At 43.0% G+C, this 22,961-nt stretch overlaps 1 long non-coding RNA gene across 4 annotated transcripts in view; it reads right to left on the reverse strand.

Annotated features, from left to right (window-relative positions):
• Positions 1-22,961, reverse strand: part of LOC102901343 — a 181,900-nt gene that overhangs the window by 77,681 nt on the left and 81,258 nt on the right. The gene's annotated exons all lie outside the window — the stretch shown is intronic.

The raw sequence follows: 22,961 nt of genomic DNA on the forward strand, positions 1-22,961 counted from the left end.
CAGGCCCCGAGTTGACAGTGCAGAGACTGCTTGAGATTCTCTCTCCCTCTCTCTCTCTCTCAAAATAAATAAATAAACTTTAAAAAAGAAAAGGAAAGAATTCTCTTTATATGTTTATAATATGGGCTATAACAGTAGCTGCAACATATTACTTTCAGAGCACACTTGGCCCATTGCAAGGGTGGCTATAAATCAATGCAGGACTCAAGGTAAAAATGGCTGGGAAGACAGCCTCGTCTGCCAGACAAAGAAGAATAAATCATCAAACTTGGCTGGTCTGGAATTGGAATTAAATGTGCAAAGGGTCCCCAGGATTCCAATAGAAGTAGGACTCCTCGTAACAAAAGGCCGAGAGATGGGAAAGGAAGCCTTGAGGCTCTGGGAAGGCATTGCCCAACCCTCTCACAACACTAACACTAATGCATATTGAGCGCTTACTCCCTGACCCTGGCATTGATAACCTAATCCTCCCCACAATAAGCAAGGTCTGTTGGGATTCCCATTTTATAGATGAGGAAGCCGATCCTCAGGGAGTAGTCTGTGGTGACTTCCCTAGAAAGAAGTAAAATCGGGATCTGAATCCAAGTAACCTGACTCTAGAACTCGATGTTCTTATTTTTCCGCCCCGCTTTACTGAGAGATGATTGGCAAATATAGTTGTATATTTTCAAGGTGTACAACTTGATTTAACATGCACGTGCTTTGTGAAATGGTTACCACAATCAAGTTAACACACCTATCACCTCACATAGTTACCATTCTGTGTGTGCGAGGACACTTAAAATCTACCCTCTAAGCAACTTTCAAGGGCACAGTACAGCATTATCAACTGTGGTCACCGTGCTGTCTCTTGGAACCCAGAATTTGTTCATCTTATAACTGAAGTTTGATGTTTTTAATAACTCCACCCTATGTCCCCTTTCGAGGGTCCCCCGCATCACCTCCTCTCCATTTCAATCACTTCTGAAGTGAGCCCAGGGGCTGCTTGCCCTGGAGAAGCAATTTTTCGCATAAATGGCAACATCTGGTTTATGCCCCACCCTCTCCTCCCGCTCTCTCTTAACGCTGACTCTGGCTTCACCCGCCTCCAGGGAGCTGCTTCTGCCCTTGCTCAGAGGGTTGAGGAAAAGGTAAACCACAGGTTACGACAGGTATAAGAGAAGGGTAGGATTAGAGTCAAGTTTATTTTTTGCTGTTAAAAAGAAGATCAAGGGCGCCAGGGTAGATCAGTCAGCTGAGCAACCCACTTCGGTTCAGACCATGATCTCACGGTTCTTGGGTTCAGACCATGATCTCACGGTTCTTGGGTTCAAGCCCCGCATCAGGCTCACTGCTGTCAGCGGGGAGCTTGCTTCAGATCCTCTGTTCCCCTCTCTCTCCGCCCCTCTCCTGCTTGTGCTCCTTCTCACAAAAATAAATAAACCTAGGGGTGCCTGGGTGGCTCAGTCAGCCAAGCGTCCGACTTGAGCTCAGGTCACGATCTTGCGGTTTATGAGTTCGAGCCCCACGTCAGGCTCTGTGCTTGGAGCCTGGAGCCTCCTTCTGATTCTGTGTCTCCCTGTCTCTCTGTTCCTCCCCCGTTCACTCTCTCTCTGTCTCAAAAATAAACATTAAAAAAAAAAGAATGAATGACCACAATCAAAATAACAAAACCCTCTCCTGATTCGCTCAAAAAGAAGGAAGTGAGGCAAAACCTCTCAGAGCAGATATAAAAAAAAATAAGGCTGCAGAAGAGGCAAAGAAATGGAAATTTGTTGTGGGCACTGATCTGTAGTAATGGGCCCGCACGTTTGTTATGGCAGTCGCAGGGAGATACAGAAAAGGAGGTTTGAAGAAAGGATCAGTGGCTTCTTTTTGTATAGTGTTTATTGCTGATCCAGCCAAGTATCAGGAGAGACAAAAATCCAAAATACTTTCCATGGCTGCAGTACCTACCCTGCCTTATCAGAGGCAGATGAGCTCCATCATTTCCAGAAAAAACACATCATCCTCAGCACCCACTCATGGACCAAACCACATCCAATTCAGTAAAAGTAACCTTACCCTGGGCTGTGCACGCTTGAATGCAGTTGGTGGTTACACAGCTCACTCCAGACAACTTCTGCTGCATCAAACATTCATTTCTTGCAAAGCATTCACCCAAGTGCATTGTGTAGTCTTTTACAAGGACAATAATTGCCAGGCCCACCATCTTCCAAACAAGTATGAGGCAGTTTAAAGAACTCTGTGCTGGGAACCATCAACTCTAATCTTATCATAGCCCCTGGACTTTCACTCATCACTTTGCTGACAAAGAGCCAAAGACCCAATTGGAAAGGTAGGTTTCCCAACCAATATATCTAAAATAGGACACTCTTCTCAAAAAAAAAAAAAAAACAAAAAAAACACAGAACTTCCTATTTATCATGGAACTACTTTCATGTTTTAAATAGGTCCATATTACTTGGCAAGAACTAAGAATTTCGTGTTCCTGTAAAAATGGAACTTTCCAATAAATAAATAAATAAAAATGAAACTTTCCATGGTATATCCGCTACAGGGATAAATCTTCTCTACAGGCAAATTTAGCAATGAAATATGTAGAGGGCTGAACATCCAGATGTGCCAGGTCGTAATGCTTGTTGCACAAATAGCCCAGTGCCTCCATTTCTCTCTTCAGAAAATAAGGTTGTTACCAACTCACCAGCCTCATTGTTATCTCTAGTTTTAGACCCAAAAAAATGCTAATGTTGCTTTGTAGAAAGTAAATTGTGATGAAAAAATCTCAGCAATAAGTAGTAAAAAAAGATACATTACCAAGACTCATGCAGCCATACCTAGTTTGTCTCACTCAACATCAGAATCATGGACACTATCAAGGAAAATGACAAAGCATGGTCCCTGAACATGTCTTTGGACTCCACTTCAGCCCCCATAAAAGGACATAGCCTACAGCTGCCACATCTTAAAAGTCAAAAATTTCATAATTTCACTTTTGACTTATGAGTCAAAAGTCACATAAATTCGCATAATTTCACACATTGATTTGCTTGAGGAGATCCCATGGATGGGATGGGAGAGACTCAGCATCTTGCCATGTGATGATGGTAAACTCTGTGGGTACAGATACGGGACATTATGGCTGTCACATAATTCCTTCTCAGTGCCTGCAACTGGCTGCCTTTTTCTGCTTGTATTCCAATTATATCTCTTTCTTTGTTGGCCTTAAAGTACCTACCTACCCCATTTCCTTTGCAAATCTGTTCTGCACTGCTTTTGATTTGCTCTCACCCTTTCGAGTGTGGAAACATGATCCTTCCGACTCCTTCATATGAACAAGAAGTCAGACCCTCTCCCCCACAGACTCCTCCCTCACTTTCCTCAGGGCCCTCTACAAGTATGCCCTGTGCAAATGGATTGATTTCAGGGAGATGATCAGACTCACAACTGAAAACGCTGTCTCTGAAATGTATCATGGAAAGTAGTTGTTAGGTCTGATTCTGAATCAGCTTGTTATAGAAAATAGTGAGAGTTATTCTCTTCTTCTTTGAAAAAGTATGAACAATAACCAAACCCTAGTCAGAGCCTTGAGCACAGTCAGAGCTAATCTTTGTGTGCACAACATGTGCCAGTTAAAGGTCAGGCATAGGAGAACACCTCTGTCTAGCATTGTCAACTAGTAATTTGACCATTAGATTCTCACTCATGCTTCTGTTGTGTGCTTTTCAAGTTTGCAGGAAATAATCTTTATTGTTCTACTGTGCTGTAAGGAAGAGGAAGTTTTCTATTCTCCACAGTACTTAGTACACATCTTTGCAGATAGTATAAAATGAGCAAATTTAATAAACATATTAATAATCAATGCAGATAGGAGATTCTTTGGGGAATAGTAATTTTGTAAAACTATATGTATAACAAAGGGACACGTTTCAACTTAAACCAAGTTAAACCAGCTTTGCCATGGAACTAAAACAGACCTCTGTTTTACCAATTTGCTAGTATTCGTGTCTTTGGGATATATGAGCCTCCAATCTCCAACCAGAAGATACTTATAACATTTCCAGAAAATTCTCCGATTAATTTTAAGACCTTGAGCTAATGTCAGCCCTAGCTGCATGATCAGACACATACAACAGAGACTGAGAAGGGCCTTCCAGTAGCCATTAGCCTCTTCTTCCCGAGAAGAACCCCAAGTTTTCGTTGGGATCATTGATTCTCTGGCTGCTCCAGCAGCTGGAGGTGGGCATGCGACTAAGTTTTAGTCAATGAAATATGGGTAGAATATTGTGTGTGACTCCTGGAAAGTGTCATTAGTAGGAAGGGGCTAGCCATTCTCCTTCCTCCTTCCCGCCATTTGGAAAAAAAGAGTTGGTGGCTGGAGCTGGTGATATCGGACCATGAAGTCACCTTGGATATGACAACCACGTATGGTAAAACAACAATACAGAAGGTGATAGATAGGATTGCTGACAACACAGGGCCACCAAACCAGCACAGGAGTGCCAACATCCAGACTTCATTTACATGAGATATAAAAACTTCTGCTTTATTTAAAGTTCTATGGTGGGGGGTGGGATGGGGGCGGTTCTCTGTTGACCCAAGACAAACCTAATCCAAACCAAACTCAACCTGACATAAGAAACCCTACAGCCTTGCATCGTGCTCTTTAAATTGGGGGAAATGTAGTGATACAGATTACCCTTAATGAGTCCACTTGGGGAGATGCCACCAATTCCAGCAGTTGAAGAGAATTCAAGGCCACAGAGTCTAGCCTCAGGTCGAAATAATTTCTAGCATGTTTTATGGCATATATTACAAACTGACTCAATTCAACCCTAAGCTGACCCCCAAATGGAAACACCCTTCCTTTTACAAGAGGCCCACATCCTTCTGATGCTGGGTGAGATTGCTGGCCACCCCCAACCGCCATTCATCCCTGCCCATTTTCCATGTGTGATGAAGGGGGGGGGGGGGGGGGGTGTGGTCCACAGTCCCGGGCACATTCAGGTCCTTTCCTTCGTGCCTCTGCTGGGGACTTGTCCCCTGCCCATCTCAGCACCTGAAATACCATCTGCTATGAACAAAGCTGCCTGAAGGGGGAATAAATGAGTCAATATCTCATGACCAAACTCCCAAACAGTCACAGGCCAGACAGAAATCCTTGCTGAGATTAGCGAGAGGGAAAACTTGAAAATGAGTCCCCGGCCACGCTCAGACCCTCTCATCACATGGTACCTTCACAGGGTGTCAGGGCTCACGACCTTCAGAAAACACACTTGAACTGCCTGGAATCACTGGCCAGCATTTTTGTCCAAAATAGTTTAGACCCGCGTATCAGCTGCAGCAAAGCTCCTTATGTCTTCTTCAAAAACAAAAAATAACAACAAAAACCTCCACGTTGCATGATTTTTCACATTTATCAAGCCCCTCAGGCACCAACCAACCAACTTTTGAGTTAACCTGGTGCCCTCCGGGTTACTAACACCACCAGTTGATTATTCACAAACAAAATCGTTTTAGAATACTGTGCAGCTGTTAGGACGGTGAAAACACACCCTGACCTCCTCCCCCACACTCACAAATAAGAAAACTCTAACCAATTAGGCAAACTCTACTCCTAAACAGAGTGTCTGTCCCGAGTCCCACCTTCCTTCTAAACCTCCTAAGCAGTGTCTGTCATCTCTCACCAAGAACAGGGCCCATCTATGACTTACATGCTCTTCCCCCATCCTCCTGAAGTTCCCACTCAGGGCCAAGGTGTCCAAGGACAGGCCAGCTCAGGTGGGCCCGGTGGCTCTCATCCCCCTATTGCTGAAATGATACCCCCTTTCTAGTATGTCCCTCTGCCTTCCTCTCTTTGCCTGTCTGCCCCTTCTCAGAGAACTTCCCAGCCTTAATCTCCCCTCTGTGCATTTGGAACCTCTCCGTAAGAAGATGAGGTTGTGTGAGCTACACCAGGGCAAGGAAATGGGAAGATCTCACTTTCATCGACCATTGAGTATCTCCACATAGTACATTTTTTTGCCCATAGTACATTTTCTCATCTAATACAGCTAATCAGAGTGGTTTATATCAATATTCCCATTTGAGAAACCTGAGGCTCTGAGTGCCTAGGAAACTTTCCCAAGGTCATAACACAAGCTCAAGTTGGCATTCAAATCCAAGCTTGTATGATCTCAAAGCCCATCTGGAACAGTACATCTCTAATACACACATTAGAAATAATTAATATTTAATAGCTTCCTAAAAATACAATTTCTTTTTCCCTGCATCCATGGATTTAAGGCAGTGAGAGAAGTCGTTTGGCTAAGCTGGAAAGGATGGAGAGTTGGCTTGGGGGAGGTATTTTTTTACCTGAATCTCCTTAAGAGAGTAGCATGTCAATTTTCAGGACTTAAGAAAGAAGCATTTAAACCCTAATATCATCTTGAAATAATTAAGCGTTTCATTAAGGTCCCACAGAGTCCAAAGTTTAGCTTTGGAACAACACAGCCAAAGAAGAAGTTAAGTAATAGTATGAATAATGTAAGGAAACATTTTGTAAGATGAATATATAAAATAAAGTTTGGCAATATAAAGTCTCCACTTAAGACTTATTGTGCCAGCACGGCCTTAGCGACATCTGCTTCAACGCATACTTCGGTTCCTAGAACTGCCAACTTTCTCTAATATCAGCACGTAAGGGAAAGGAAAAGAAAACTTGCTTTCTCATATTGCCGTCTTTGTTTAAAGGAAATGAAAGGAGGGTTAACCTAGGTGAACATCTCGAAGATTCTTATTACATCTGTGGAAAAGGGAGCAGAATTGTCAAGAAATGGACTTATGTCAAGCTGGGAGGTCTGCAGGCAGTAGTGACTGTGGGTCTATTCTTAGCAGTTAAAGTCACTGCTTATCTTTTTTAGATATATTTGTCATCTTTGGTGTTCAGTACAGCTGCCAAGTTCCACGAGGATGCTCAAGCATCCAGTCCTGGGATGGATGGGAGCGAAGGGCCTCTCTGTTGTAGGAGAGTGATCTCCCAGCCCCGCCCCGTAACCCCCAAGGCCTTCAACAGACACCGAAAATACATAAATTCCATTTCCGTATGTGGCTTGGAATGCTCATTGTCATCACGCTATTGTGTCTGCCCTAAGTATTTGTGCTCTGGGAAAGGGATCACTTACAGCTCCTAAGGAGGCAAGGAGACCCCCAGACTTTTCTCACTTCCCGTTTCTATTATCACCTCCGTTTCCCTCCCATCTGAGAAGCTTCAGGACCGCAGGAAGTCTGTAAGTGAGCCTGTCTCCAGTGAACCAGGGAGAATTCAGATGATCCCAACCTGAGGCACAGAGAGGGCATCCAGACAGGGCAGCACCCAGTGCTCACGCTTCCTCCTCACCATCTGGGGCTACGGTTCTCGCCGCTGTTGCCCAGGAGGAGAGAATGAAGGTGAGGGCAGCCTTCATTTGAAGTGGCCAGGTGATGCTACCGTTAGTCCTGAGGTTCCAGAAACTCTTAACTCGGTTCAGCCCGCCCACCAGACTCCAAAACTGTCAGCTCGCTCCCCACGTTCTTCCTCAACAAGTAAATGAAGGTCAATTTCATCATTATTTCAAACACACAGAAAAGTACAAAGGATACTCGAACAAACACCCATGTGCCCATCACCCAGATTTTTTAAGTGTTGAGGACACAGAAATATCCGGGCTGGTGAGCATTCCAGAACAGCTTGGCAAGTCACCCCTGCCCCTGTTTTGCTTCCTTGTCTGTGTTGTGACGTTCAGGGCTTGTGTCCCATGTGTCAGCTGAGACGTGTAAACAGCCCGTGTAATTCGTAGAGCCGATGAGCAGTGCTGTGTGACCACGGGCTGTTCTGCTCGAACAGGGCTCCTCCTCTTCACACCCAGAATATAGCTGGCGCATCAGGGGTTTCAGGCCCTGAAGAGGTGCCTCTCGTGCTGCACATGTATCATAAATGTTTCCTAGTCCAATGCTCACAATTATCCTCATTTAGAACCAGAAGAAATCCCAAGACCCATCCAATTCAACCCCTTTATTTCACAGATGGCAAAAATCAAGGCTCAAAGGGGTTCAGTAGGGTGCACAGGTCACACAAACACTCGATAGAATCTGGGCTGGAACCCCGTTCTCTGTCAGATCCCTCAGCACAGCGGGTTTTCCATCAGCCTCCCAGAACCGCTTTCCCGAAAAATACAGCGCAATGCATGTGGCCTTGCTGGAGCCATTGGCCAGGCGAACCCAGAGAGCAATGTCCCTGGTGGTCGATGTCCTGCCTCTCCTTACAGCGTTCATCTCCTTGTGTGCAGGTTCTGAGGACCCAAGCTCTCTTCTGGTGGCCCAGAACACCACCCTCTGCGACTTATCCCCTGGGCTTGTCCCATTTACCCCTTGAACCCCACACTAGGCCCCATTCCCACTACCCTTATCTGTTCCTGGCTAATCTAAGCAAGGAGCTCTCCCTAAGGATATTGCTCTATTTGGCTGGTGGCCCATTGTGGCCCTCAGATCCCACTGCATTAACACAACTCCCAGCACTTGATGCAAATCTCCTCCTACCATCTTTGGACCAGGATTCATTGATTGGGCCTTCTCCCTTCTCTTCCCTCCACGATCACATTGTAGAGACTAAGTTTAGGAATTCCCCGAGCTTGCACCAATGGGTTAACACGGCAGGAAGGAACAGGAAGCCACAGGATGAAAGCATCCAAGATTAGGCAACTAGGATTAGATATTCAGAGTGGAAGCTCCCCAGTTTAGTACAAGAGCAGAAAGCTGCTTTCACAGGAGAGAAGGGCCAAAATAGGTAAACAGGTAAACAGGACCATAGACCACAGCAGGGCGAAGTTGCCTGCAGCAGAGCTAATTAGCAAAAGAAAGGTGCCTTGTGGACCCCTGAGGTAGCATTCTCTGTCTGTTTTACCCCCTAGGCAAGGCAAGATAAACAGACTGGGCACCTCGTGCCTGCTGTAAGCAACCATCTGCTGGTGGAAGGATTTGTTTTGTATTGACTCAAACTTCTAACACCACATATTCTTGAAACCCCCTTTCCCTCACACACATGAGTTAATGTTCACAGTTTGATTGTCTCTTTGTGCACATCCATCAAGCCTGTAAGCCTTCTGATCCTAATGAAAACAGAGCAAGGATGCTTATTGGGGAGGGGGTGGGGGGCTCTTGTCTCCTCTCGCACATTAGGCTTTCTACAACCGCTCTCTTGCTGGACAAAAGAGAACTCCAGACCCAGAGTCTACGACATCAAATAACATAAGGGCAATGGCCAAGCTGCTAAAACATAAAGGTAATATATGAGAATAGGCAAGGAAAAGACCTGGGTCACCCACCAGCAGAATAATCTAACCCTGAAAAATAAATGGGCTCTAAGTATCATCCTTCTCTTGAACATATTTCCAAGTGACTTAATCTCCCAAACATTCAGTCAAGGCAGTGAAACGGAACCCTGAGATACCAAGAAGACTTTCACGCCCACATTTTTATGTCAGGAGCAAAAAAAAGGCATCTGGACTTCTAGTTACCTGTGGTCTTAACGCTTGACATGAATCCAAAGTGCATTTCCCAGATGCCTCCCTGAGAGGCCCCAGTCCCCGCTTTCATGCATAATCCCTCCTCAGAATGGGTTCAGTGCCTGGTGTCTCCAGAGCCTAGAAGACGTGAAGGAGCCAGAGTCTCGGCCCGGAAAGCACTCAGAGCTTTCCCATCAGACTTCCCGGAGGAACTCCAAGAGACCTGAATCTCCTGCAGCCTCCGAATCTGGCTTTAGGCTACTGGTTTCAGATGGAGTCTGTATTAAAGCAGCTGAATGCAAAAATCCCCTTTACCTTTATAATGCGAAGACTCTGGGATTCCAAGGTCACTTTTCGGCAGAGCTGGGGTTTCCCTCAGTTGGGCCAATGGGCTCTAGAGAAGTCCTCACTGACCCAAGGAAGCCCTCCCTGGTCCACCTCGCCTTAGTTCTTGAATCCTGGCAGTTGGGCATGAGAGAAGAAAACATCTTCAAGTTTCTCAGAAGACCCCACTGAAATTGACATCTCCCACCACTAGACTAGGACAGGTTTGGGACCAGGCTGGCCTCTACTCCTCTATGAATGCCACAGGGACAGAAGCACAGCTCCTGAATCATTCACTCAACCCTCCTCAGAGAAGCTGATTCCGAGTTAACACTGTCTCTGGAATTTTCTACGTCTTCACAGCCTACCAAGCTACTTCACCCCTTCAAGACGTTGTTTCCACCTGTGAAATAGGAAAACAGACTTTCTTACCTCATGCGGATGCTTGCAAAGAGTACCTGAGAAAATATATGTAATCTCCTAGCACTGTGCCTGGGACACTGCAAGCGAACAATACATGCTGTTATTCACCAGTGGGCCTCACAGAAGGACAAGGACAAGGATAATATTGGGAACTGTATGGCCCAACACCCCATCTAACACAGGAGAAAACAGAGGGCCAGAAAGATCAATTATTCTCCCAGGCTCGTGCCACTGGTCAGCGCAGAACACAGATCAGAATCTGCATCCGTAGCCCACATCCCACTGGATGTTCTCACATGCCCTTACAGCCAGCAGACAGTTTTCTTTCTTAGCTTGTCCCTTTTCTTGATGGCCACAAAGCCACCTTGAACGTTTGCTTATGGTGTTTTTTTTCCTCATTAAATGAAAACCAGCACACTCTGGAGTGCCCATTCACTTTCCAGAGCAAGCCATCCGACTTGAGATGCCTTTCACACAAGTATTTCCATAGACTTAGCATAAATCAGTCTTTCCTTCCCTTTCTTTCTTTTTCCAGCCCTTTGGATACCCAACAGAGTCTCATCTAAAACTTCCTTTGGAAATCCAAATGCTCAGAATGATTCATGTCAGAGAGTTTTCCGCTCACCTTCTCCTGAAACAGAGCCTCCCTGCTGACAACTCACGTGTCCATGAGAGGGAAGTGGTGTGGGCCTGGCCGCCAGAAGTCACCTCGGGTCCAGAAACTACTGCAGGGCCATGGCTTGTGGCCCCAGTTAAGGGGAAACAACTCACACAAAGAACATCTTACAGCTGAGCTGAAGAAATGTGGTTTCTGCTCTGGAAATGAATTTGATAAATGGGTTTTCTTACTAAGATTCTCACCCAGCTACCCTAATGTTTCTTGCCATCAGACACGTTTTCAGTATCCCTTGATCCTGGGTGAGTTAAATTCAAGGATCCCCAAAATAAATTTGCCCAATTCTTGGGTGAAAAATGGACTTAGAGGTGGTGCCACAACTTATCAAATAGAAATTCTATTTTCAAAGTCATTTTAATGCAACATATACTTATGGAGTGCTTTCTGAGTACAGGGCTTGGGCCAGGCATTTTCATATACATATACCGCACAACCCCCAGTGAATAGATTTTGTTCTGTTTCAGTGATTATTTCAGGAAGACAAAAGTGAACAGTGGAGACAGCCCAGGGTGAGAGGCAAATATATATATATATATATATATATATATATATATATATATATATATATATGGGTGTGTGTGTGTGTGTATGTGTGTGTGTGTGTTTGTCATTAATTCAGTAAAGAATTCATACCTTTCTCTACTTATATGATCTATAAAGAATAAATGTGCCATTAGTGGAACTAACAATCCATGTAGTTTTATGTAAGGTGGGTTGATTAAAGTGATTTTATTCTGAGAAATTAAATTTATGATAAGCCTTTAGTTACTATTTTTTATTTACATTATCCTTTAGGAAGCAAGGTGTGTGGTAGAAACTCAGAGGGGTTCCCTGTGATTCATTGAGATTTTCAGATTTTAGCAGTCTGTTCAGTGTTCAAGACACAGCAGGGTCCAGGAAGGGGTCTTCTTAGGGTGAATGTCAGACAAGACTGAATGCAGAACACACACAAACGCCCCCATTCCCGTGGGGTGTCTCCATGGAGGGCTGATTATGTCCCTGGAGTGCTGGTCTCACATGGTGACACCAAATTGTGAAATCCCAGATAGATGAAGTGTGGGTCGACATCTGCTCTGTCAATTAAAAACAGCCCAAGAAAATTATCATTCTTCTTGCTGGGTAATTTATAGCACTCTCTCTGATCTTCTGCCCTGGGAACCATGTGCTCCAAGACATCTTCCATTGGGATGAAAACACTCGGCTGCAGTAAAGCCTTGTTTACATTACTGTTTATTGAGACGACTTGGGGCCTCCTGCTAGTCCAAGCTGGTGGATTTCAGCAGGGTTTTATCAGTGCTGGGAAAGCTGGCTCTCTGGCCTTGCCATGGTAAATAAGGAGGCATCTCTGTATCATGAGGTCATGAGTTAGTCCTTTTGGTAATTCTCCTGCACACAGTTGAATTCTCTGGGGGGGTTCAGTAGCCATGGTCGGCTTCTCCTTCCCTCCACCCCAACAATGTGCTCATTTATTCAAGATAGTGTGTCTACCCCCGCCGACACCCCATTGCGTAGGCTAATTTTTGATACTAAGTTAAATAAAGCATAAAAAGAAAGCAAACGTCCTGGTACAGATGGACTGAAAGAGGGGAAATATTTGAAAGTCTTTTCAAGGGATTATTCCACTGCTTCCCACCAGTAGTGCTGTGGTGGAAGCTGCCTGTGAGTTAAGTATGAGTGTGTGAACTTAGCTTTGATGTTATTTCTGCCATGTGGGCGCAGCAAGCAGTGCACTTGCTTTGGAGGTATCTAGGACTGAATCCTCCTCAGCGGCCATGGTGAAGACAGAGGAAGGCACCCGGCACTTTCCTGCATACCATTGGTTTCTGCTGCATGTTTTCCCACAGGAGAAAAATGGCAGCTCCGTTTCTCATTGTAGATTTTACCTACCTGGTTTCTAATGACTCTCGAGAGTGAAGTCATGGAGGAGAGTCAGCTGCCCTTCGGTGATCAGCTCTGGAATTGCGCTGAGACCCAGACCTCAGGCAGAAGATAACCCTTATCACCTGCCACGACAGGATCTATCTGAGCCGTTGGCCAGTCTCTCTGTGTCTGGTGGCCTGGCATCAAGGTCTGAGACAGCTGGAGCAACCACACCATCTACCTTACAGGGTCAGGCCCATCCAGCAAACCAGATACATCAGGGGGCCAACCAGCCCGCTCTGTCCCCACCCTGCCCCCCTAGTGGTGGAGAATCTCTCAACATTTCTTGCTCTACAGGCTTCCTTCTCATAGACTCTATTCAAATCGTCCTGTATATAAAATACAACACAATTGATGGGGCTCTTTATTAATCACTACTTAATGCTGCCATGTACCTGAGTCACCTTGATCAGACCGTGTGATCCCAAATCTCTCAGCCACACATTTATAAATTGTTGGAAAGCCATTCTTAGAAAGCAATCTCACTTGCAGTTAAACATATTTCAGCTAATAAAGGGCAAGGGGAATTCAGGAATGCCAGATGTGGGGCGCAAGCTGGAGTTTTAAGTAGAAAGATCAGTGTAGACACTATGAGAAAGTGACATTTAAGGAAAGGCTATACTCCACCACAGTAAATATTGCAAGACACCAACATGAGTCAGACATAACATCTGAGTTTAAGAAGTTTGTCATCTAATGATGGAAAATGTTCAGGAAGAGACACAACAGACTGAAGTCATTAAAGACTGATGGGAAAATGTACATAAATAACAATGAAAGAAAAAGCATGCTAATTCTAATGACATACATATACATAAATAGCGTTGGTGGGTCTCAGAATGAAGACAAAGGGGTGAGAAAGGGCAGTTATCTATACCAGAAGTTTGATGAGGAAGGAAGGAGAGCGCTGAGCAGCCAGCATGACAGGGACGCTCTCAGAGAAGCAGGTGTCTAATGATGAGAAGAGCTGAGCATGTGTGAAGGTTGAGGGAGGTGAGAAGAAGGCTCCATAAGGTCAGTGGAGAGAACCCACTGTCGAGGATATGACAGAGGAGTTCCTGAGGAAGTGAGGAAGGGCAGACCAAATGGAAATATTGTCCCTGGATTGAGGCAGAGTGTTGTCTCTGAGATGCATGGGAAGCACAACCGAAGTAAGGATCCAGAGAAAGGTTGTGATGGAGAGGAGGAAGGGGATTCAGATGCCCACATCAATTTCCTCTAAAAAGTGGGAAGTAAGGTCATTTGCCAAGAGTAAGTAGAGATGAAGTTTAAAGATTTGGCAGGTCAGAAGAGATTTAGAATAAACACACCAACAAAACATGCTTATGGGTCAGATAAAGATAAATAAAAAGGAACATGGAATATCAACAGTTGGAACCAAGAAATTCTAATGCAGGAGTTTCCTCAAGGTGTTTAGCTACCTGGGACACAGAAGATGTACCAAGGACAAGAGAACCAGGGGTGTGGACGTGAGAGAACAAAGAAGGTGGAGAGAGCTACTTCATAGCTCATGGGCCATACGGGGCATTCAATAGGACTGTTAGCAATCCTACAGCATATCCATTAAAAATCAGTATGTCATCATGAACAAACAAATGAAATTATTGGGAAAATAGTTCAAATTTGGCTGTAATGCCAGAAAATTTGGCCTGGCCCACTTAATTTAATTTGGTCCTGGGGTTCCATGACAGTAAAATAAAATAGGAGAAATTCTCCCTATTTGCTATTCAAAGAACCTTTAAAGTAATTCATGTATCATTTTTTCAGTTGTCTGATGACATTTACACCTCAACTTTTTAATTCATAGTCAGCTAAGCAGGAACAAGACCAAATTGCATGGTTCTGAAGAAAATTACATAAGCTTATAAACTGTGTCTCCATAAAGTACAGCGCTGGACAAACTCCTCCTAAATAATTCAGGCTATATGTTCCACCATGCACACCTCCTACATAACCCAATACAAGTACATACACCCAAGCTCTATGTTTTGAAATACGTCAGTATTGACACAATATTGCCTGTTCATTTTAATGCTTTATCTTCCTGCAACTGTGTTTCTTACATAAGACATTTGGGGTTCCCCAAAATAATGCTATTAAAATGATTCACCTATGTACTCAAAATAAGCTCTTCTCTGTACTTGGGCAAAGGGGACATGTTAGCCAATGTGTATTCGAATGACTACCAAAGAGTTCCGGGCTGTGCATGAACCAAGCGAGGTCAGACAGAGAATTGTGACCTGGAAGGCCTGGGATCCCCTGAGGGCCAGGGAGAGATGTGGGGATGGTGAGAATGAAGAGTCATTCTGTGGGGGTGAGGAAGGCCAGGGAGGACACCGGAAGTAAGAATCTCCAGGTAGGGAATCTCCAGGAAGGGAAGACCCAAGTTCACATGCAGTATAACTCCTAATAATAATGGGCTCCAAGTGTGAATGAGACAGCTGACCTGGACTGAAGTTCAAGGTCACTGGGAACCAGAGGCTGAATTGCTGTGTGTCTAGATTTCTTTCTCCAATCAATCCTTCTTAAAATCACCAGGGTAATCTCCTCAACCGCAAAATCTGAACCCAACTGTTACGTGTTTTGTAAATGCCATCCAGGCTACTTATTCCAACCCATAAATGCTTGCTCACTCTTCAAGCCTCTGCTCAAATGTTAACTTCTTTTGAGGAGCCTTACTGGGTAAAACCTGGCATTTGTTTCCCACAATCCCATACCACTGTGCACAAGTGTCAGTAACATTCATTGCTCTGCATCACAAATTCCACATAATCCATTCTCTTCTAAAATACAAGATCTTTAAGGACAAAGAGTCAATTTATTCATGTCTATATCCTGGTGCCTAACACAGAGACTGGCACATTGTTTGTGCTCAACTAATTAATATGTAAGAGTAGGAGGTTTTTAAACAGGGATAAACTGTTGAATCTTCTGCAGAGACTTTTGAAAATGCAGAATTGTTGGCCCTTCTCAAGACCTAATGCATCCAATCTCTAAGGCTACATTTGGGCATTGGATTCTGGAGAAGCTTCCTCAGATGAGTCAGAGGCTGCCCACGGCATAAAGCCTCTGCCCTGGAGATATTCCTCCAGATTCTATGCACTCACACTACTAACATCACTCACGGAATCTGGAAGCAGGAGGTCACTGTGAAAATCCCATGCTCCAGAGCCAGGTGAATCAGAATTCAATTCATAGCCTTAGTCTGTGAGTTCATTGACAACCAACCATGGGAACTTGGGCAAGTCCCTATACCTCCCTGATCCTCGACTCAGAGGGTGGTTGTAAAAATGAAATGAGACTATGCATAGTACATAGTAGATAGGCAAGCTGGTACTGATTATGTCTGGTAATGAATCAAAGCCTTGGGCATACTCTGTACATTCTACCCTGTCTATTATAATAATGATGATCTTTTGCATATTTGCAGAGCTAATTATTCTTCCCACAAAACTTTCTCATTGTCGATATCATGTAGACCTCTTAGTAACTCTAAAAGAGGGGCAGAGAATGTCTTGTTTGCTCACTTTATAGATGCAAGACTAGCATTTCATGGCAGTCTAAAGATTAGCCATGAGCACATCTGAATGCCCAAGCTAGAACAAACACCTTCCTGTTCTTCTCACTTGACTACCACTGCCCTTCCCCAGGCAGTCACACAGGTGTGCAGTGAGCTGGTTAGAGGCCCCAAGTAAACAGCCATTCATTTAGTCATAATCTTCTCAGGGTAAGAGGAAAGCAGCATGCCAGAAGTAAAAGCTCTACTACAAAGGTGAAATTGGAGGCGAAGAGAATGCCACGTGCTAAGATGCAGAGGCAGGAAAGAAACAGGTGTGTCTGAAGAACAAGCTCACGGTTGATTCTGATGAGTAAGAGAACATGCTGGAAGGGATATTCTGGCCAGATCATAAGGACCACGTCATAAGGGGCTCTGAATGACATTTACACTTTATTTGCTTGGCGATCCAGTTGCTGAAGATTGGTAGCAGGAAAATTGATAGCTTCAACACTCTAGCCCTGGCTTTCTGAATGGATTAAAACGGGGGTGATGATGATGATGATGATACTAAAAACAAAATACTCAGTAAGACACTTCCCCAAGTGCTTTATAAGAATTCATTAAAAAAAAAAAAAAGCTCAGAGATAGAGAAAACAGATTGGTGGCTGCCAGAGACAAGAGATGGGGAGGTAGAAGGAATGGGTAAAGAGGATCAAAAGGTACATGCTTCCAGTTATAAAATAAATAAGTCATGAGGATGTAATGTACTTATGGTGACTATAGTTAAGAAGACTGTATTACATGTCAGGAAGTTGCTAAGAGAGAAGATCTTTAGACTTCTCATCACAAGAAAAAGTGCATAACTATGTGAGGGGACAGATGTTAACTGTGGTGGTCATCTCACAATGTACACAAATGTCAAATCATTATGTTGTACACCTGAAACTAATATGATGCTGTATGTCAATTACACCTCAATTAAAAAAAAATAACTCATTCAATCCTCACACCCACTCTTAGGGCAGGTCCTATCATTTTCTTCATTTACGGGTAAGGGAACTGGGATGAAGAGATGATAACGAACATCCCACAACCACATAGCTGGTAAGTGGTGGAGCTGGATTTGCTGGAGGTCTGGCCTGATGCACGAAGCTCTGGATCATTTCACAAGTGGTTCCTCCCAAGACACGAGAAAGCAGGCAGAGCATTTGGGAGTTGGCACAGCGGGGATGAAAAGGAAGGGAAAGAAAGCCTGGCTGAGAGCAAATAAACATGTAGCCACCATGGGAAACAGTACGGAGGGTCCTCAAAAGATTACAAATAGAACTACCCTGTGATCCAATAATTCCACTACCGCGTATTTACCCAAAGAAAACAAAAACACTAATTTGAAAAGATACATGCAACCCCATGGTTTTGGAGGCAGTTATTTACAATAGCTGAGATATGGAAGCAGCCCAAGTGTCCATCGACTGACGACTGGATAAAGAAGATGTGGTATGTGTGCAATGGAATATTACTCAGCCATCAAAAAGAATGGGATCTGGCCATTTGTGATGACATGGATGGAGCTACAGAGGATTATGCTAAGTGAAATAAGTCAGAGAAAGAAAAATACCATTGTATTTCACTCATGTGTGGAATTTAAGAAACAAAACAGATGAATAAAGGAAAAACAAGAGACAAATCAAGAAACACACTCTTAACTATAGAGAACAAACTGATGGTTACAAGAAGAGAGGCGGGTGGGTGGAACGAGTAAAGTAGGTTTATGAGTGCACATATCATGATGAGCACTGAGTAACATACAGAAATGTTGTACACCTTAAACTAATATAACACTGTATGTTAACTATACTGGATTTAAATTTTTTTAAAGAACAAATAAATGTGAGCTTTCAATATAATTTAGTATTTGTAGAAGTCTACCTGCCAGCTGGATCAAAGACATCTTTTATTGAACAACTTTATAAATAGAAGGATGGTTGGTAAGAATGACTCATTTTCATCTTCATCCATGTTTTTCAGGCAAGGAAATACCCACAGATGTTTTAAGAATTTCCTTCTATCTGTGGAGCCCATTATTTGGTCTTATGGGACAAATGCCTCACAGAAACCAAATAATGAATGGCTCAAGCAAAGAGACCACAGGAAGGACAGGCACCCAGGTTGTGTTTGCTGTGCACCTCCTTCATCTTCTGAGGCCATGCTTTCTAGAAGACACTTGGCAATAAAAGACAGAAGAATATAAAGATTGGAAGATTAAGGAGAGGGATCAAGAGGAAAAACAGAACCAAAACACTTGAGCTATCTTTGAAAATGACCAGAAATCTAAAAACATCAAACATTTTCAAACTTGCAACTGAAATGGAAAAAAGGATAGTGATAAATGAAAGCACACCCAAAGCATTGCCTAAGCTGTCCTGGGTGTCCTCCTGCAAGAGTGCTAGAAGTCTCTGTGCCAAGAGAAAAGCCCCATCTGGATTCTTTGGAGACGTCCCTCACTGACCTCACACCCTTTCACTGAGTTCATCTTGGATGGCTCCATGGATAAGCAAATCATGTTGGATGCCCTGATTTTCATATCTGCCCTTGCTTTCTGACTTCTCTTTGCATAATCTTCAGAGTAATTTCAGTTCCAAACTTTGCTAAAAGACTATTTCCAGGGCAGTCCGTTCTGATTGTTCATCTGTAGACTCTGCAGAAGTCACTCCTTCCAGGAGTTTTATACTCCTCATAGGTAGCTGTGAGGGAGACTGGCTGGTTGTTCTCCCAGATGTTTTCCTTTAACTCCGGGGCACCCAGCTACGACATTTCCCAGCCTCCTTTGCTGTTGGGGCACCCATGGGGCAGAGCTCTAGGCCAAGACCATGCGGAGAATGATGTTCACTGTTTTCAGGCTGGTCCATAACACCCTCTATAACACAGCGAGTCTTCTGCTTCAGTCATGCTGAGTTTGAGGTGCCAGTGAGACATCAGACCTGTGGGTTTGAAGGTCATGAGAAAAGCCTGCAGAATCACTGACAGAGATACAATTACCCAGAGACTGGAGAATGAGAAACAACCAAGAGCAGATCCATAAAGACCAGTAGCACTTACCAAGTAAGACTATCCCAAGAAGCTGGAGATTCTTTCTAAGAAGGAAAGAGCAAAAGAAAAGCAGGATGAAATATTCATGAAAATTAAGGAGGGAAAGAGTTTCCAGGAGGCAGGAACCAATAGTGACCATTGCAAGTTCACTGCAAGTTCAATAAAATGAAGAAAAAGAATGTCATGTTTTCCAATGCCGAGGTCTTTATAGCATTTGCCAGCTTCTGGTGGGGGGTGGGAAACGAGGGTTTGGGGTAGCATAGAACACAGTCTCCAAGCATTTGAGGAGTGAATGAGAAAGCAGAAGTGTAGACAGGGAGTGTAGCCTCATGATGTTTATGAGGGAAAGGAAGACAGAAGAAGACAGCAAAAGATGGAAGAAACATAGCAATAGGAAGACAAAGTATTTTGAAAATGGATCTTCGTTGCCTTTCTAATTTTGTATGTGGGCAGGGGAGTGGATAGATATAGAAAGAGTGAAAGAGAACACACATAGAAAGAAAATAAAAAAAAAAACCACAATTATTTTCTAGTGGTAAGTTTATATGTGGGTTTTATTTTTCTTCACAATTTTGTTTATTTTCCAAATTCTCTACAGAGAATACTGCATTACATTTGTTACAGTAAAGGGATTTTGGTTTGGGATTTTTTTTTAAGTTTGTTTATTTTGAGAGAGAGAGAGAGAGAGAGAGAGTGTGTGTGTGTGTGTGTGTGTGTGTGTGCAGGGGAGGGGCAGAGAGAAAAGGAGAGAGAGAGAATCCCAAGTGGGTTCCACACTGTCAGCACAGAGCCCGACCCAGGGCTCAATCCCACAAACCATTAGATCATGACCTGAGCTGAAAACAAGAGTCGGCTGCTTAAATGACTGATGCACCCAGGTGCCCCAAGTTTGGTTTGGGTTTTTAATGCAAGAGACTTGAGCATGTTTATAAGCAAAAGACCAAAGAGCAAGTGGGAAGGAGAAGGGGCAGTTTGTGAAGCAAAGCTCTGAGTCAGTGGGGAAAGTTCTCATCTGCTAGTTTATTTTCTCACAGCCACAGATGAGGAAGAAACAGGGAGGCAAGGGCTGAGGAGCTCAGAGCTAGAAGTGGAGGGAGCTGAACCGCATGGTCCTGTCTCCCCTCACTATCACCACCACCACCAGAAACCCTTGTCCAGGCTGTCCTACCATTTCCTCCCAGGGCAGTGCCCTTGCTCAGAAGCTGTCCTTCTTCCTTCCTTCTGTCAAAAGTTAACATTCCTGTTTATCCCTATGTGACCCCACTCCAAGGTGACGTCATTACCTAGCCCTGCAGTGGAAAGCATTCCATGAATTAACTCACATATAAAGCTGACAGTGAACAATGGCTAATACTTGTCCTGCCTACTGATGAGAAGGACAAATCACCCAGGGCCATGAGAAGTTTCATTTTAATACAAGACTTTTAGAGCCACGTGTTTTAATCAACGGGTGGACATTTCCAACTCTGTGGCCCTTGGGCAAGAGAGTCTTCCCGCCCCATCCCCCTGCACTGGAAGCAAAGGGTTGTTCCAATTTTCTTTAAACCCACCATCTAGAGGCACCTGGGTGGCTCAGTAAGTTAGGTTAAGCTGCAGATTCTTGATTTCTGCTCAGGTCATGATCTAAAGATTCATGAGTTCGAGCCCCATGTCAGGCTCTGTGCTGACAGTGCAGAGCCTACTTGGGATTCTCTCTTTCCCTCTTTCTCTCTCTGCCTCTCTCTCTCTCTCTCTGTCTCTCTCTCTCTCTCTCTCTCTCTCTCTCTCTCTCTCTCTCTTACTCTCTAAAAATAAGTAAATAAACTTTAATAAAGTAAAATAAAATAAACTCACTATCTAGGTAAAGAAGCAGCTTGTCTCCATGGGGGGACACCCACATTGACAGGGGTGTTCTAAATGCTCACCTGTTATAAATCACTTTAACTAAGAGAACGATAAATAATGGCATAATAAAAAAAGGCTGTATGCATCAAATATGCCTTTCAAAGATCAGGCTAAAATAAAAAATAAAAAAAAGGAGAGTTTGCTAGCAGCAGACCCTCACTAAAGGAAATCCTTAAGCATTTATTTCAGGAAAAAAGGATATTATCCCAGATGGAAAGAATGAGACACAGAAAGAAATTAAAAACAAAGAAAGGGGAAAATATGTGGGTAAGTCTAAGAAAACATTGATATATAAAATAAGGAGAATGAGATAATAATAATAATGTTCTTGGGGAACAATAGAAATACACAACAACAGCACCATGTTAGAAGCCGTGATTGAAACGGAAGTGTTTTAAGGATTTCATGCTATTTGCAAAGAGAGGTGAAACCTATTAACGTTATAGTTTGATAAGCTATGCATGTTAAATTTCTGTACTAGCTATGAAAAGAATAAAAATGAAATGCATGAAGTTTAAGCTACTATAGAAAAGAAATGACATGAGAAAAACTAACCCATCAATACAAATGAAGACAAGATAGGAAAAGGAATATGGAAATGGTAGAACAAGCAGAAATCACAAAACAATATAATAATACGGGAACTATAAACACAAACATTTCATTAACTACAATAAATGTAAGCAATAATTTCCCCAGTTAAAAGACAATAATTAAAGAGACATTTTTAAAGAAATACATTAAAAACATATGGATACAAGAAATCAACAATAAAAGAAAAGGATAAAAATATATATACAGGGAAATGCCAGTTTAAAAATAACTATTGCACTTGTAATGATTTTAGGAAAAACTGGATTTTAAAGCAAAAAAAGCATTGTAGAGATAGAGAGGGTCATTACATGATAAAAAGTTTAATTTGATAGAAAGTTAAAACAATTCTAGACTATTATGTGTCTAATTACCAGGCCTCAAAATACATAAAGCAAAAATAGAACATGTAAATATACCATCATTGTAATAGTTTTTTTCATATAACACTCTCAGAAATTGTGAGCCCAAGCGTTCAAAAAATTAGCAAAGACATACAATATTTGAAAATAAAACAATTAAAAGTTTTACCTAATTGGCATAAAAAAAGACACATAGATTAATGGAATAGAACAGAAAACCCAGAAATAAACCCACAAGTATATGGTCAATTAATCTTTGATGAGGGAGGAATGAATATCCAATGAGAAAAAGACAGTCTCTTCAACAAATGGTGTTGGGAAAACTGGACAGCTACATGCCAAAGAAGGAACCTGGACCATTTTCTTATACCATACATAAAAATAAACTCAAAAAGAATGAAAGATCTAACAGTGAGACAGGAAACCCTCAAAATCCTTGAAGGAAACACAGGCAATAATCTCTCTGACATCAGCTGTAGCAACATTTTTCTAGATATGCCTCCTGAGGCAAGGGAAATAAAAGCAAAAACAAACTATTGGGACCTCATCAAAATAGAGAGCTTCTGCACAGTGAAGGAAACAATCAACAGAACTGCAAGACAACCTACTGAATGGGAGAAGATATTTGCAAATGATATATCTGATAAAGGGTGAGTCTCCAAAATATATAAAGAACTGATAAACCCAATACC

This window comes from Felis catus, chromosome B2 (assembly GCF_018350175.1).
Source record: "Felis catus isolate Fca126 chromosome B2, F.catus_Fca126_mat1.0, whole genome shotgun sequence".
Lineage (NCBI taxonomy): Eukaryota > Metazoa > Chordata > Mammalia > Carnivora > Felidae > Felis > Felis catus.